The sequence below is a fragment of the Euleptes europaea genome, chromosome 2, assembly GCF_029931775.1.
Source record: "Euleptes europaea isolate rEulEur1 chromosome 2, rEulEur1.hap1, whole genome shotgun sequence".
Lineage (NCBI taxonomy): Eukaryota > Metazoa > Chordata > Lepidosauria > Squamata > Sphaerodactylidae > Euleptes > Euleptes europaea.
In genome coordinates, this window is record NC_079313.1 from 89,411,133 (window position 1) to 89,427,697 (window position 16,565).

Sequence of the window (16,565 nt, forward strand, 5' to 3'; positions counted from 1 at the left end):
CTGGCTTTTAGCACGCCACTGTAAATAATGCTGTATCCACATTTGTGGGATAGGTCAAAAGCTCACCCAAACTGAATACTGCAGATTGCACGATACCTTGCCATGGGCTGATGTGGCTGGAATTTCTTTCCCCCCATAGCCATCATCCTCTGGGTTGTCCTGATAAGAGGCTCTAGGACTTTACCGCCGAGTGACATGTCAAGTATTACATTCTCACCGTTTCCTGGGCAGAAGCTGCCCACAATGCACTCATGGATCCCTGATTGTAACTCCATGTGATCACTCTGATTGCATGTTAGAGCTCCGCTGGACCATTGTAATCATACGGTCAAGCCCATAATCTTGAAAAAAAAATTGGTGTGATTTTCTCTGGGAGTAATAAAAAGTAGCAGTCATTCATTACCTCGACTGGTAACATTTTGAATATTGTTGCGTGTCGAGTCTCATTTTCTTTTGTCATTGGAGCTCCTTTTTGACACAACTACAGATCAGCGTGGCTTGAGTCTGGCCCTGGATGCCTTGTGCTCAGACCTGTCAGCCAAACCTAGGTAGATCTACTCAGGAGTAAGTCCCATTGTATTCAGTGGGGCTTACTCGCAGGAAAGTGTTCTTAGAATTGCAGCCTCTTATGATTTGGACCAGTGACTTTTATGCAACAATGCCCTTTCATGTTAATATGATGAAGTAATATGGTTACGGTTCAGCAGCGGCATTTTTAAAGCAAACAGAGTGTACACTGAATTTGCCTCCTTTTGAACTGAGTGCATGGAGTGAAGGGAACATGGACAGACAGCTGTTCCCAGGCTTTGGTGTGCCTGTTGCATAGACTGCCGGGGGGTAGGTGGGGAGGAAGTGAGGAAAAGGCTTTGTACCTCCCTGCAATCAGTGCATGTTACATGCCAAACCAGGTGAAACATGAGAGTTCAGTGATGAGGAAGGATCAGTTCTGTCTATATAAGAGAGAACTGCTGAGTACAGTTCTAGGATCTTTTGACATCTTTTATTTTATTTTAAAGTAACCAGGAGGGGATGGGGGATACAGACATCCTTTTTGGTTTATGGTGACACTGGGTGATCTTTGTGTGCACAAATTGGCCTGGTAAAGCAAGGGTTGATTTGGGCCTCTTATTTACAAAAATAGAGCATATGGGTGAAGGGAAGTAGACCCTGCATCTTCTTATGTGTTAAAATGCTCTGCTCTGCTGTTTGCAGCATGTTTTGGAAGTCACAGGCTGGGCAAAAGATGCTGACATGAAGTTCAGTGAAGTAAGGAACATGCATGCTCACTGTGTTTATAAAAAAACCCTCCTGATAACCCATATTAATTGCCTTTCTCCCATAATTTTTTTCCATTTTGCGTTCGAGCTGATTTTGTTCAGTAAGTAAATTGTTTTAATTCTTTCATATCATTATAAGAAAAGAAGAGTGAAGAGTTGGCTTTTATACCCACTTTTCTCTACCTGTAAGGAGTCTCAAAGTGGCTTACAATTGCCTCCTCCCCCCCGCCACACACACACAACAGGCACCTTGTGAGTTGGGTGGGGCTGAGTTTTGAGAGAACTGTGACTAGCCCAAGGTCACCCAGCAGGCTTCATGTGGAGGAGTGGGGAATCAAACCCAACCCGCTAGATTAGAGTCCACTGCTCTTAACCACTATGCCATGCTGGCTTGTGTGTTTAGCATTGTTGATCAATGCATTCGTTCCCATTGCTTCAAATAGGAAACTCATTTGCCCATATTTGAGTCCAGTAGCACCTTAGAGATCAATAAGATTTTCGGGGTATGAGCTTTCAGGAGAATTGGCAATTGGACTCTGTGGCATTGAAGTCCCTCCCCAAACCCCGCCCTCCCCCGCCCTCCTCTGGCTCCACCCCAAAAACCTCCCACTGGTGGTGAAGAGGGACCTGGCTACCCTATGAATCAGGGTGCCAACCATGTTAATCTCTTTCAGTAGCAACATTCTCTGTTTCTTCCCAGCTAGCAATGGGCTTCTGATAGGGTTGCCAAGTGCCAGGTGGTGGCAGGCAAACCCCTGCCAATCCACCTGGCTGCTGGCCGACCAACTGAGGGTTGGCGGGCAACGTGTGCATGCATACCTGCATGAGGTGCCACGTCACTTCCGGTTTATACCCGGAAGTGCCGCATCGCAAGGGGTAACTGCATTGCAAGGGGCCTTTTACCACTCAAACTCCCACTCAAAATGGCCCCTTGGGATGCATTTTACACCTGGAAGTCAGGGCCGTCTTAACAGCATCATGGGCCCCTGGGCAAACCAGCGTGCTGGGGCCCCTACGACAACCACTCACAGGAATAAAAAGTTTAGTATAGTCTATACTACTGTGTAGTAGTATTTATTTATGGCAAGTCACTGGGCCCCTATGCTCGTGGGCCCCCCGGGCAAGTGCCCATCAGGTCCATGCGTTAAGATGGCCCTACTGGAAGTGCTGCATCGCAACGGGGCTTTTACCACCCAAACTCACCTCCACCCTGAAAACCTCCTGCCAGAGGAAAGGAGAGACCTGGTAAGCCTTCTTCTGAAAGGAACATAAAGGAAAAAGAACCGAACTAGGTTACGGAAAGTCATTTTGTCTCATTCTCATTAGATGGACATCCGCAACTGACTTATGCCTGGCAGTCAAAAATATGACCCTTGTATATCTACACAACTGTTTCATTCACAGGGATTCTGCCACAACCGGCTCAGCAGCCCATAAGTCCCAATAAGCAGGCCCTATAAAGTTTTGCAGCCATTATAATTCACAGAGAGCACACTCCATTGTCGGACTATTCCCTCCTGATTAGTGATGTTATCACTGTGCCACTTTCAGCGTAGTGATTCATGGAGGAAAGGCTAGGCTGACCTTAATGGGAGCTTCACAGCTCTGCTGATTTGTGTGTTTTCGTTTTTTTCTGGTGCACAGATGAACTTGAACGACACTTGTCGGGATCCCTTGTGCTTACACGTGCCTACGAATGAGCTGCTACAGGCCTTTTTTTTAATTTTTGCCTTGGTATGTTATTGTTGGTTTTGGTTTGCCCCATTTTCATTTCTGCCATTGACAAGTCTATTGTTTCTCTTATGCCATTTTGCTGCAAAAATAACATGCACAAATAAAAATCCCTAGGACAACCTCTCATGAGGGAGAAACAATATTAAAATGGGGATGTGTGAATTAAGAGACTGTAGCTCAGTGGCAGAACATCTGCTTGGCATGCAGAAAGACCCACTTTCAACTCCTGGTATCTCCAGACAAAGAGGATCAAGTAGTAGGTGAGACGGAAGAGCTCTTCCTGAGATCCTGGAGAACTGATGCCAGTTAGCATATACTGACCTTGAAAGACCAATGGTCTGACTTAGTATAAGGTAGCCTTATGTGTTCAAAACATATAGATTTTGAAACTGGTCTCATCCCAACATAAGGCCCTCCCCACCCCCCTTGTCTGCACTTGCTTTTTCTGGCTGTGAATCAGACTTCTTAAGAGACCTGTAATAGATTTGGTACAATAGGACTGCCTTAATCAAATCATTCAAAATTACAGGTGAGATCTAAAGCAAACAAAAACTGATAGTGCTCATGGGCCCTGCAGGTCAAGAGTAAGGTGGGCTAGGCAAACAGTCTGTGGGCCCATCAAGCAAATTGCTTTGCAGTGCAATAAATGGACAGTTATTAAGCAATTGTTGAAAGTGAATTTAGACATCCTTACTTCCCTTGTAAGTATACTGCATTTTCTCAGCACTCAGATTCCAATATTTTGTGCTTGGGAAGTGGGAAAATTCCATTGTTCCAACTAGTTTAGCACATCCATTGGTGTTTTGAGTACTGTGTGGAATGTATTTGCACAAATGTTACAGGAACCGACTGGACAGTGGTTAGTCTATCACTGATAGGGTTGGCCACCTCCAGGTGGATTCTGGAGTTCTCCTGGAATTAACAATGATATCTCCAGACTCATTTCCGGTGAAGAAAATGTCAGCTTTGTAGGGTGGACTTTATTGCAACACATCCCAGCTGAGCTCCCTCCCCTTTCCAAGCTCTGTCCATCACAGGCTCCACCTCTAAATCTCCAGGAATTTCCCAGCCTGGAGGTAGCAAGCCTACTGGCGACCACTGATGCAGCATCTCTCTTCCCCATCATGTCTGTGACACTTGCTGAGCATTTTAAAAGCTTTATTTTATGTTCTTTAGGGGTTACCCACCCTCATGCTTCAGCACTCAGGCATAGGTGTGGTCATACCTGGGAAAAGCCAGCAAGGCCGCTCCCGTCATCTTTCCCACAACAGTGGTGTACAATTTTGTTGGCCTTTTCTTAAAAGAAAAAAAACGTTCTGTGAATGCTATGCACTCCTTCTCTCCAGTTCTAGAGCCCACAAGTCTCCTGTCTCTGGTTTTCGAAGCAGAAAGTGTGGCAGCTAACCTTTGCGGAAAGGCTACCCTTTCCCCACTATAAGGGAACAGGATATTGGGCTACAGGCTTTGGATCAGTGTCATTCTGAGCATAGCACTAAACCAAATGAAACGAGTGCTTATAAATTATTGCAGAGAAAGGCAATAAAGATCTAATGAAAATCATGCAAGTGAATGGTATTTTGGCTGCAGCAGACAAAGTGGGGATGGATCAGGGGAGCAGGGCTGTAGTTACAGCAGAGTCATTGACATGGTTCAGAACTGGTAATATACAGGATGTTGCCAAGACTGCATTGCAAAGATGGGACAGAGCTGGTTTCGCGTGTTGTATCACACGATGATTTGCCCAGCAACAGATCCTTTTTGTTAGTGTAAATTCACATTAGGTTAGGTCACCTGAAGACAACTTAGACATTTATGCTGGCTGGCTGAACATTAGCTACTCTCCGATATACCAATGACCAGTGTGGGTCGATAGTGAGGTTTGGTTGAATGCTGGATATGGAATGGGAGCATCACTGCAGTGCAACATGTGTTCTAGGATCTATCTAGGATAAGAAGCAATGTTGGTTCTGGGTTTCCCTTACCAATCCCCAACTTCTGATATTATCTTAGTATCAAACATGGAAATTTTCAAAAAATCTGGAATACCTGGATTTTTGTGAAAATCTTTGGGCTAATAAACCTGAACCCGTCCTGAAAAAAATGGACTGAGAGAAATCCACATCACCATGATTCTCTGGGCTCCAGAGAATTGGGGCAGCGTGGAATTCATTCAGATGAAAGGGAGAGTGAAGAGGGGAGGGAGGGGGGAAAATGGTGGCAGGGCCAAAGCAGCCTGAATAATGCCTAAAAAATTCGGCATTATTCGGGATCCACTTTTTCGGCTCCCTTTATTGCTCACTTTTTTCACATTGTGGTGTGTGTTTCCCTGGGCCTCCCACTCTGGGTGAGCTGCAAACACATCTACTTCCCCTTATTTATGCTGTTATTTATGCATGGGAGCTAGCATTGGGAAGGGGGCTCCAAGTACTAATACTGATGAAGCTCTTTGCATTGCTCTGTAGCTGGAGAGTGAGCCCAATTCCTGGCACTTGGGGCCTTTAAACACAGGCATGCATATCCCGGTCAAAGAGCATGTGTAAAGGAGCATAGTCTGAAGCATTACCAAAGTTCCTTCTTGGGCTTTGTGGAATAGCCAGAGAGCACCTTTATGACTCAGAAAATTGTGTTGATAAGCAGTGGCGGACCTACATTTTTGGGACCCTGAAACTTGAACTGTTATGGCCCCCACTCGCAACCAGCAACAATAGGGCAACATCCAACAAGGTCCAAAGGGCCTTGCTGCCCAAATGGCAGAGAACATGGTGGTGGGGTGGAGTCCTTGAAAATGGGCCATACAGCAAAGAGGTCTGGGTATCTCCCCACCAGCAAAGAGGTCTGGGTATCTTCTTCAGTGGGGTTGTTCTATGGCAGATGTATTGGCTTATTTTCTAGTAGAGAGGTAGAAGGTCGTCAGAGGGGGGCTCCTTAGGATAAAGAGGTGAACATCTGATTTTTGGTGTTAAAATGCACAAGTGAGATGAGTGCAGCCTGAATTGAGAATTAAGATGTCTTTTTAAGGTTCCGATTGGCTTTAGCCTAAGGGATGAACTATAGAATTATTAAGCAGTGCACCAACAAAGGTTGCTTCAGGGCCCATCCGGAGTCCCTGGAAAAGACAATCATGCTAGGAAAAGTTGAAGGCAGCAGGAAAAGAGGAAGACCCAACAAGAGAAGGATTGATTCTACAAAGCAAGCCAGGGGGGGCCCTCAGTTTGCAAGACCTGAGCAAGGGGGTTACCGCACTTGTATTCCCAGCGATGTATTAAGAGTTTGAAAATGTTATAAAAAATACTGTTGGAATGACAGCCCCTGGGAGTAGCAGAAGTGTTTTGGGACTGGAATGACAGTCCCAGAATGCTTCCGCTACTCCCAGGGGCTGTCATTCCACTCTGCAACATGTCATTCCAGTCTCAGACAAATTCTGCTCCCAGGCAGCCACCCCCCAGTCTAGATCAAATTTAGTGCCAGGAATCAGAGATATAAACTGTACAGAAGACAAGGGCAAAGCCAATTAATGACATTATTTTTTACTTAAAATACAAACAAGTTTAAAACAATAACAAAAATAATATCATTAACTGACTTTGCCTGTGTCTTCTATGAAGTTCGTGTCTCTGGTATCTGGCACTACATTTTATGATATTTATTTATTTATTTATTTATTTGGTACACATGGCCTGGCCCAACCTATTGACATTTATGTCATATCCGGCCCTCATAACAAATGAGTTCGACACCCCTGTATTAAACGGTAATGCTCAGGTCGGTTCACTGTGTTCATTACCCTTGTTCCAGAGACACTCTCCTCCTGTCTCCTATTCTGAAAGTGTTTCCAAGGCTACAGTGCTTTGCTCTGGCTCGATGGCCCAGCTGGGCATCTTTTCTAATTTGTTTTGTTTACTTTCCTACAATAGCTTATTATCGTTGCGTTTAACCAGATGCTTGTCTTTTACTATCTCTCTTGCCTGAGCTGTTCAGAAAAAAATTAGCATCATATTCTTGGGAAGGAGAAGAGATAATGCCAAAAGACTATATTAAAAAATGAAAAGAACCCGAGAGCAAGCTATGTGCGCCATTGCTATTTGCTTCACAATCTAGTGCAAGATCAACAATTAGCTCTGTCAGATTAAAAGGCAACATGTTGAAAGGGCAAAACAAAATGTCAAGTAATACAGTTCCCTGCCAGGGTTTCATTGGTGTTGAACATTCAGCATCACACCTAATGTGCTAAGTGCTCCTAAAATTACATTTCTGGAGAAGATGGAGTTTGAAGAACATTTTCTCTTACCAGAGAACTGAGATGTCTGAAAGACTCCAAAACACGATGGATGCTGTAGCCACCTACTTGCCTGTGCTTTGCCCTGTGCTGGGTATGTTGAGATAATCCAGGGTCACAGGGACCTTAGCACAAGAATTCATCTTGGTATAATTTCACTCTGTGTTACCGAGTTAGTTTTTGAGTTGCTAACTTCCTGGTTGGGCCTGGAGATCTCCCACAATTACAACTGATCTCCAGGCAACAGAGATCAGTTTCCCACGGGAAAACAGCTGCTCTAGAAGATGAACTCTATGGCAATGTACCCGCTGAAGTGTGTCTCCTCCCCAAACCCAGCGCTTCACAGACTCCATCTCCAAATCTCCTGTAATTTCCCAACCCAAAGTTGGCAACCCTATTCACTGAGCACAGTACTCACACAGAACATCCACTTAGTAAATGAAGGTCTGCTGTTTTGAAGTCCTGCTCTTAAGAGTACAGCTAATCTTTATCCAAGGGGCCACAACAGCCAATTTCACTCCCCAAATACAATGGGGCAGGCACTATATTTCAATTCAAGGAGGAATTCCATTTTTGGCCTGCTGCTGCTACATGAACTGTAAGTTATGTGGAGAGGAGACAGCAACCAAGTGCAGAAACAAAACCCCACACCGCTTTCTAGTGATTGACTCTCATGCTGAACTATGAGGAATGCTGATGGTTCCAGTGTCACAAGAAGAGAATGTATGACTAAAAAAACTGGCTTGTAACCTACCGCTCTGTTCCACAAAGTCCAAAGTTGTCCTCTGACGATGGAAGAAGGCATCTTAGGCTTCAACAACTTTGGTTGGGGTGGCAAGATAAAAGCCACTGTTATTTGCCTCCTAGAATGAATATTCAGTTTGCAACTAATAGTAGCTAGTTTTGTTTCTGATTAAAATGACAGATCGTTTAGTATATATAATGGCTGCAATGGGGATAGTCATAGGATCCAAGCCAGGGTGTGCAGGAAAGAGGAACTAATCCCTGCCTTCTCCCATTACTCATTTTTCTGTGCTCCAGGTCTGAAACCTTCTAGAGGTGAACCAGGGTGGAAAAAATACTGAAAGAAGTAGAATGCAGTTTGGTAACTAGGGTTACCAACCTCCAGGTACTAGCTGGAGATCTTCTGCTATTACAACTGATCTCCAGCCAATAAAGATCAGTTCCCCTGGAGAAAATATCCGCTTTGGTAATTGGATTCTATAGCATTGAAGTTCCTCCCCTCCCCAAACCCTTCCCTCCTCAGGCTCCACCCCAAAAACCTCCCACCAGTGGTGAAGAGGAACCTGGTAACCCTATTGGTAAGGCATGGGAGAGAGCCAGCGTGGTGTAGTGGTTAAGAGTGGTGGTTTGGAGTGGTGAACTCTGATCTGGAGAACAGGGTTTGATTCCCAACTCCTCTACATGAGTGGCGGAGGCTAATCTGGAGAACAGGATTTGTTTCCCCACTCCTACACATGAAGCCAGCTGTGTGACCTTGGGCTAGTCACAGCTCTTAGAGCTCTCTCAGCCCACCTACCTCACAAGGTGTCTGTTGTGGGGAAGGGAAGGTGATTGTAAGCCGGTTTGATTCTCCCTTAAGTGGTAGAGAAAGTCGGCATATAAAAACCAACTCTTCTTCTTCTTCTCACGTGAGCACTTTCTTTCATTTAAAATTAGGGACCCTAGACTACCTCTATTTTATTTACACACAAACAGGAGCCTGTATTTTTCCCTCCAGGGGACATTAATAGCTAGAAGGAACAATCTGAATCTCTGGGAAAGCTCTGAAAAAAGGTTCACCACCCCTCCTTGCCCTCTCCCTGCCTGAATTTATGGAACATTAAAGAGGTCATGAAACTTCAAGTCCATTTTCATTGCTGTGTCTCTGGTCTAGTTTGCCCCCAGCCAGTCTCCCTCTGGCACTCCTTGCAGTGTTGCCAAATCAAGACATCAGGGCAGGTGCTGACTGCCAGGAGGGGTAGGGGAGTGGCAATTGCCAGACATGCCCCCTCCAAGTCTGCAGTGTTGCAGCATATGCAAACAAAATGTTTGCTGTGTCTGACTATCGGTAGGCACGGCTTTCCACTGGAGGGGAAGAAAGCTGGCATATGCCTCTGTCCACCCAGTGTGCGGTACTGCCTGTCTAAATGTCTGCATCTGCGCTGGAAAATTTATGTCCCTATGGGAACACCTAATCAGGTCTAATCCCATATTATCCAGTGAGGCTGACTCCCAGAAAAGTGTCTTTAGAATTGCAGCCAAAATATGGCAGGCACAGCCCAACAGAGAACAGCAAGCCGAAGGAGACCCTACCCTTAAATAGCCTACAATCCCTGCCTCCCACCCACAAGCAGTGAGCTAGCAAGAATTGTACTGATTGGGAAACATCTCTGTCAATTATACACTTGCTGAGTCACTCTCTCCTTAGTCCCCTTTCTGTCTCTGACCGGTGACAGAATAATAGTCAGGTCCTTTTCAGACTATTACCAGCTGTCATTAATTTCTTAGCCTGGATTAGTTGTAATCATGCTTTCAAAGAATGGGATATATTTGCTTTGGATTGTGATTAGTTGTGATTCTGTTCTCTTTCAGTTCAGTTCATACCAATTGGCTTAAACAAGGTGTGACAACAACAATTTCATGACAGGCCATGGCTCAGTGATAGAGCACCTGCTTGATTTGAACAAGGGCTCAGGTTCAATCCTCAGCATCTCCAGTTAAAAAAAAGGAATCAGGTAGAAGATCATGTGAAAGACCTGAGACCCTGGAGAGCCATGGCTTTGGAAGACCAATGGCTTGGCTCGGTAGAAGGCAGCTTCTGGTGTCCATGAGGAAGTTCTGTGGACAATGTGTTCCCATTGCCTTGCATTCCAACATGACCACGGTGAGCAAACTTTCCTCAGAACTGGCATTCAGAGCTCTCTTCAGTCCTTTACTCATGTGCACAGCCAGGGTATGGCTGGGACATTTAAAATCTCAAAACATATTGATGAAAAAGGGGAGCTCAATGCCAAGTGAATGTCATTCTTGTCAAATATTGAATGCTACATTCTCTGTTGATATTCTGAAGCTCTCTAAATATCATGGAGCCTCGCAGCAGGTTAACAGCACCTGTGTGTGCAATGGAGGGAAATGTTACAGTGTCCAGTTGTGGAGGAACCAGCTTTTGATTAAAACCAACCTACCAACCAAGTCACTAATGGATAGTCCACATTAACTGAAAAGATGAACATGACTTTCTGACTGTTTGCAAAAGTTGGGGACTTTCAGGCATATTTGTGTTCATTTTTTTTCTCCCTTGGGTTGGGTGGACTTCTCAGAATAGAAACATGCTTGTGTCAGAAGGCTGAGGAGAAAGTGGAAGACTGAACGGCATTTGTTCGCTGCTTAATATTAACTTATGTTGAAAAACGTATATAACGCTGTGCATATCCTGGTGAACTTGAAAATAAGTCCAATTCCTGATAGCTTGAATTGTAAACCTGTCTTTCTGTTTCAAACCTTCCTTCTCTGTTCAGGGAATACCTTTCACCATCAACTTGCCTGCCAAGGAATCACTGAGTGTTTGCCATTAGTCCCTCCTGTGCTTTACAGAGTATTCTAGGTGGGTACTTAAAGGACCGCCTACCTCCAGAGAGTCCTACCTGGATTCTGGGGTTGTCACCTCAGACTCTCCTTTATGTTTCTTGCCCTCAGAGGTGTGGTGAGTGGTCATGGGGGACAGGCCTTTTCAGTTGCTGCCTCCTGGCTACAGAATGCCATTCCCTGGCCAGGGTAAGACTTTTAAACATTACATCAGGCATTTAACTGATGGATGCAAATTTTTGTTTTCCCTCCTGAGTTCTTGCTTGCCAATTGCACTGTGATTTGAACTGGTTTCTGTTGCTTCAGTAGCTGTTACTGTGATTTAGGGTTTTTTTATTTCATTTCACTGGATTAGTTTTGCCTTTTGTTTTATATTTTACTGTTCATTGTGTATGTATGTGGCTTTATGAATTAAATTATATATTATTGTGAACTGTCTTGGGCACATGTCAGTGGAGACACAGTTTATAAATATGTTAAATAAATTCCAGTAAGCCTTGATCTACATATGAAACAAAATAAGGGGAAAATGTATGTGTGTGAGGGTAGAGTAGGGTTGCCAGGTCCCTCTTTGCCACCGGCGGGAGGTTTTTGGGGTGGAGCCTGAGGGGGGCGGGGTTGGGGAGGGGAGGGATGTCAATGTCATAGAGTCCAATTGCCAAAGCGGATATTTTCTCCAGGTGAACTGATCTCTATCGGCTGGAGATCAGTTGTAATAGCAAGAGATCTCCAGCTAGTACCTGGCAGTTGGCAACCCTAGGGTAGGCTTTTGAAGTACTAGACACCATACAGACTAGGGTTGCCAACTCCAGTCTAGGAAATTCCTGGAGATTTGGGGACAGTGCCTGTGCAGGTGATTTGGGGAGACATTTTACCTAGAATCTATGATATACCACAGAGCCTGTCCTATAAATGTGCTATTTTCTCCAGGGGAACTGATCTCTGGACTCTGGTGATCAATTGCAATTCTGGGAGAACTCCAGGGTCTGACCTGAGGTTGGGAACCCTAGTACAGACTGCCACTGGAAGATCTCGTTCTAGTGACCTATGATGCAAAAAGCTCTCTGAAACTGGTAACTAGAAAAGTAGGGAGCAGCCCTGATCACAACCTTTCTCCTTAATGTTCTGGCTTTGTACTTTTTATTTGGAGGGCATTCCAAAATGATCCCCCTGCTTGCAGTCTGAAGTTGTACAGTGCATTCTATTACTGTTGTATGTGTAGACCAGGACTAAGTTCAGTTGAGCCACTAGCTGAGTCTCTTGGAGCTCAACATTATCTGACATGATTTGAGGATGGGTCCTCCTTACTTACACTTTGCAGGGGGAAACTTGCACATGGGCAAGTTGCATCCAGGCCGGCTTGACTCATTGAGAGCCCCTGATAAATTTCCAAGGAGCTTCAAAATTCCCTGAAATCCAGTGTGAAAATCACCGCTCATCCTTCCTAGCATTTCACACATCTACCTTAATCCAGGAAAGCACAACTCATTCCCTTGTGAGGACCATTTTGGGCTTAATGGGTAGGGTTGCCAACTGCCAGGTAGTGGCAGGAGATCTCCTGCTAATACAACTGATCTCCAGCTGATAAAGATCAGTTCACCTGGAGAAAAATGGCCGCTTTGGCAATTGAACTCTATTTCATTGAAGTCCCTTCCCTCCCCAAATCCCGCTCTCCTCAGGCTCCGCCCCAAAAATCTCCCTCCGGTGGTGAAGAGGGACCTGGCAACCCTAACTACCACATTTCAGGCATTAATGGGGGCTATTTTTTTTTAAAAAAATAACATATTGTAAAATTAAATTAAATTAAATTAAATATTAGAAGTTATGGTAATGGCTTCATCACTGCGATGCAAGTCCAAGCCAAGAGGACCCTGAATTGCTGAGAGTACCGCACGAGCCACCTGGCTCAGCATGTTCAAGGACTGCTTTCTCATCACAGTCTGCCCCTGGGCTCCCACCCCTGTTTGGAAGGAAGGATGCCGTTGCCTGGGAAAATGAGTAGAATAAAAGAACAACATGGCAAATGCATGCACATGCTCCTGCTGGCTTGGTAAGCACTCAAACTTGAAACAACATGATTTTTCAGGGAGGGTAGTTTCATCTCACTAAGGATCCTGGATTCCTAATACCATTCCAGAAAACCAAAGTAACAACCCAAAACAGTGATTTTCATGTATATTTTTGTTCAGGATCTCTGTTATGCACACCTCATCCTGTCTCTGTCATTTCCATTTACCAGTCAGGAAACTGAGACAACCAGGAAGAGGAGAAAGAGCTTCAGCAGTAGTGGCTGAAGATCACATCCTGGCTCCTGGCTCCTTCTTTCATGGGAAGTTGATACCATAGGCTTTCCTCTCCTGCCTTTAGTTGATCCCGGTCCACTGATTTCCATTCAGAACATGTTAGAAAATGTATAGTGTTCTGGAAATCTGGTATCTGATGAAGTGAGCTTTGACTCTTGAAAGCTCATACCCTGAAAATCTTGTTGACCTCAAAGGGGCTACTGGACTCAAATCTAGCTCTGCAAATCTGCATAAACCTTTCAACGCAAAGAACAGTATGCTTTGATGCTAAAAAAAATGCCATGTATTCGCAAAGAACTGGCACAAGATTTCAAAATTATGGGGTTTAAGAATACAGAATTAAATGGCATCAAAGTGAAAATACAAAGCTGATCCTCCACTTATGCTCATGTAACTCTTTTGAAAGGGTATCATAGATCAAAGAAAATGCACTCCATGGCGGCAGTCCTCATTTAGGAAGTTACTTAAGCATGTATTTAATTTAAACATGGGAATTAAGCCCCATTTACTCAGTGGAGCTCACATGATTAAATTTAAACAAAAGATTAAATGCTTTGCTCACTGACACAATGGCTGCCAAGAACAAGTGTGCCAAAGCCACCAGGAAGGGTCTTAAACCAGGAGGATTAAAGTGTATCCATACTTTGGGTGCTGAGACAATATCACTTGGGAGATGCCCAGGTAAATGTAGCTGCATTTATGGATGGGAAGAAGGGTTGCTTATGAAGAAGAGGTTTGCTATCTGTGACAGGAGGCAGTCTGGCAGCAAGCACATGATTTTAAGGTTAAGCCCTTTCCTGCTTTGAAAAGTTAATTCTAGACTTTGTCTTTGTTCTGTTCAATTTTACCTTCATTATCTTTATTTTGTAGGAAGTATCAATTAGGGGAAGTGGACGAGCAGTTGAGCTGATTTTTGTTTGGTCCTTGTGGGGGGCTGTTTCAGCACTTTAAAAGGAGTGGAGGAGGAAAATAAGATCGACTATTGTCACGGTCCTGTGGGCCCGATCAGAATCAGGCCCTCACAGTAGTTTTTAAATGGCTTAATTCTCCTCTACAGTGGTGCCGGTGGCCTAGGGTTGCAACTCCAGGTTGGGAAATACCTGGAGATTTTGGGGGTGGAGCCTGAGGAGGGTGGGGTTTGGAGAGGGGAGGGGCTTCAATGCCATAGAGTCCACAAAGCAGCCATTTTCTCCAGGTAGGGTTGCCAGGTGGGTGGTTTTGGAAGGCAATTGCCCTTTAATCCACCTGGCTGCTCCGGAGTGGCAATCACGTGTGTATGCAGCCACATGCATGTGATTATATCACTTCTGGGTTTACCCCCAGTAGCTCCACATCGCCTTAGCTGCTTTAGCACTCAACCCCCCAAAAAAACCCCAGAAGTGGCACAAAATAGGCTGTGGATAGTTCCCACTCCATGAAGCAGAATCTATGATCCAGACATAAGAAATCAAAGTAGAACTTGTACGTTCTATATGGCCTCTTTCAAAGCAAATTAGCAACAGCGCTGCAAATAGCTGTAAGGAGACGTCCAGTATGGGCAGAAAATTACAGAAAGGAAAAATTGTGGAGTTTTTTTTTCTGTGTCTAGAAGTTTCAAAGCCTTAACAAGACACCTGCTGGATCAGGCCAGTGGTCCATCTAGTCCAGCATCCTGTCTCACACAGTGGCCAACCAGTTCCTCTGGAGGTCCAAAACAGGGCATACCTTCCCCTGATGTTGTCTCTGACACTGGTATTCAGAGGTTTACTACTTCTGAATGTGGAGGTTCCCTTTAGTTACCCATAGCTAGTAGTCACCAATAGTTCTATCCTCCATGAATCTGTCTATAATCTATGTGCATGTGCATACTGCATAGCTCACCAGAAAAACATTTAAGCTGGTGCACACACTGGCTCCTTGCCCATTTCAAGCTTCTTGTCTGAGGCAGATTATATCATGGCTTTATAACCCCTTATTTTCAGTTGGCTGATGAATAAGTGGGTAAAGGGTGATAAACTTAGAACTGTAAAGTTGATTAATTCTTTGTAAAATTACAGGTACCTCATACTGAGTTTATAGTTGCCACTACAGCACACAAAATCTAAATCTACTCCTTTTGCTCGCACTGTCTGGGTTGGGAAATTGTGTACATCCTGTGCCATTTAAATTTTTAATGATAAGGCTTCTAACGTACCCTTTGAACAATATTTAGTGTTTTGCTGGTATCACCTGTATTGGGCTTTCGAAACCAGGAGGAAAATTCACTCTTGTTGGTTTTTTCCTCTCTCTCTGATCTACTTGAGGAGCCAAGGCCCTTCCTTCTAGAGGGAGTTGATAGCCTTATGTTTACAATGCTCTGGCATACCTTACACATTGGTCTCTGTGCTGTTTTAACTTGCTAATGCTGCACATTTTGCATTAGATGATTACTGCTAAAAACTGGCTGGAATTTCCCTATTGGCACTCCAGTTTTTAATTGATAAAACCAACTTGTTTTTGTAACTAAAGAGTGAGATTTAAAATCCTTGGAGAAATTGATTTCAATGCAGGAAAGCTCTGGGCAACTTTCTTCTTCACTGCTATGCTAGGGGCCTCAGCCCTATGGCAGAACTCTCTCTGCTATCTATGCTGTCCTGTATCCCTCATAAAGATAAAAGGTAAAGGTCCCCTGTGCAAGCACCGGGTCATTCCTGACCCATGGGGTGACGTCACATCCCGACGTTTCCAAGGCAGACTTTGTTTGCAGGGTGGTTTGCCAGTGCCTTCCCCAGTCATCTTCTCTTTACCCCCAGCAATCTGGGTACTCATTTCACTGACCTCGGAAGGATGGAAGGCTGAGTCAACCTTGAGTCGGCTACCTGAAACCGACTTCCGTCGGGATCGAACTCAGGTCGTGAGCAGAGCTTTTGACTGCAGTACTGCAGCTTAACACTCTGCGCCACGGGGCTCCTGTATCCCTCATACTGGACCAGAATTAGGGCTCCCAACACACAGGGATTGCTCCTTCCAGTTTTGCATTTTCCTGACACGTTAGCTCTTCCAATGGCATTTTCACATTGTCCTGAAGTACATTATTCTTCATAACTCCTGACAGTCTTCCATTAAGAGAGGTGGAAGTTTTGATAAATTATACAGACATCTCATAAAGGAGATTCAGGTTCATTCACACTTGGGTCTTGAATTTAAGTAAGGGGCCACTTGGGACATGTCTGTAGAACACATAAGTTGTATTCAAATTCTTCCCAAAGAGGTTGGAATGTCTGTAAGCAATGGTTCTTGCTAAAGAATGTGGCTAGAGGTTTGCAATTAAATGGACGTTTGCAATTATACACACACATATACATGAGAAGGAGAGTAGCAGGATGGCAACAGAAGGTCACAGTGATGGAGAGGTTCCATACATGGCTC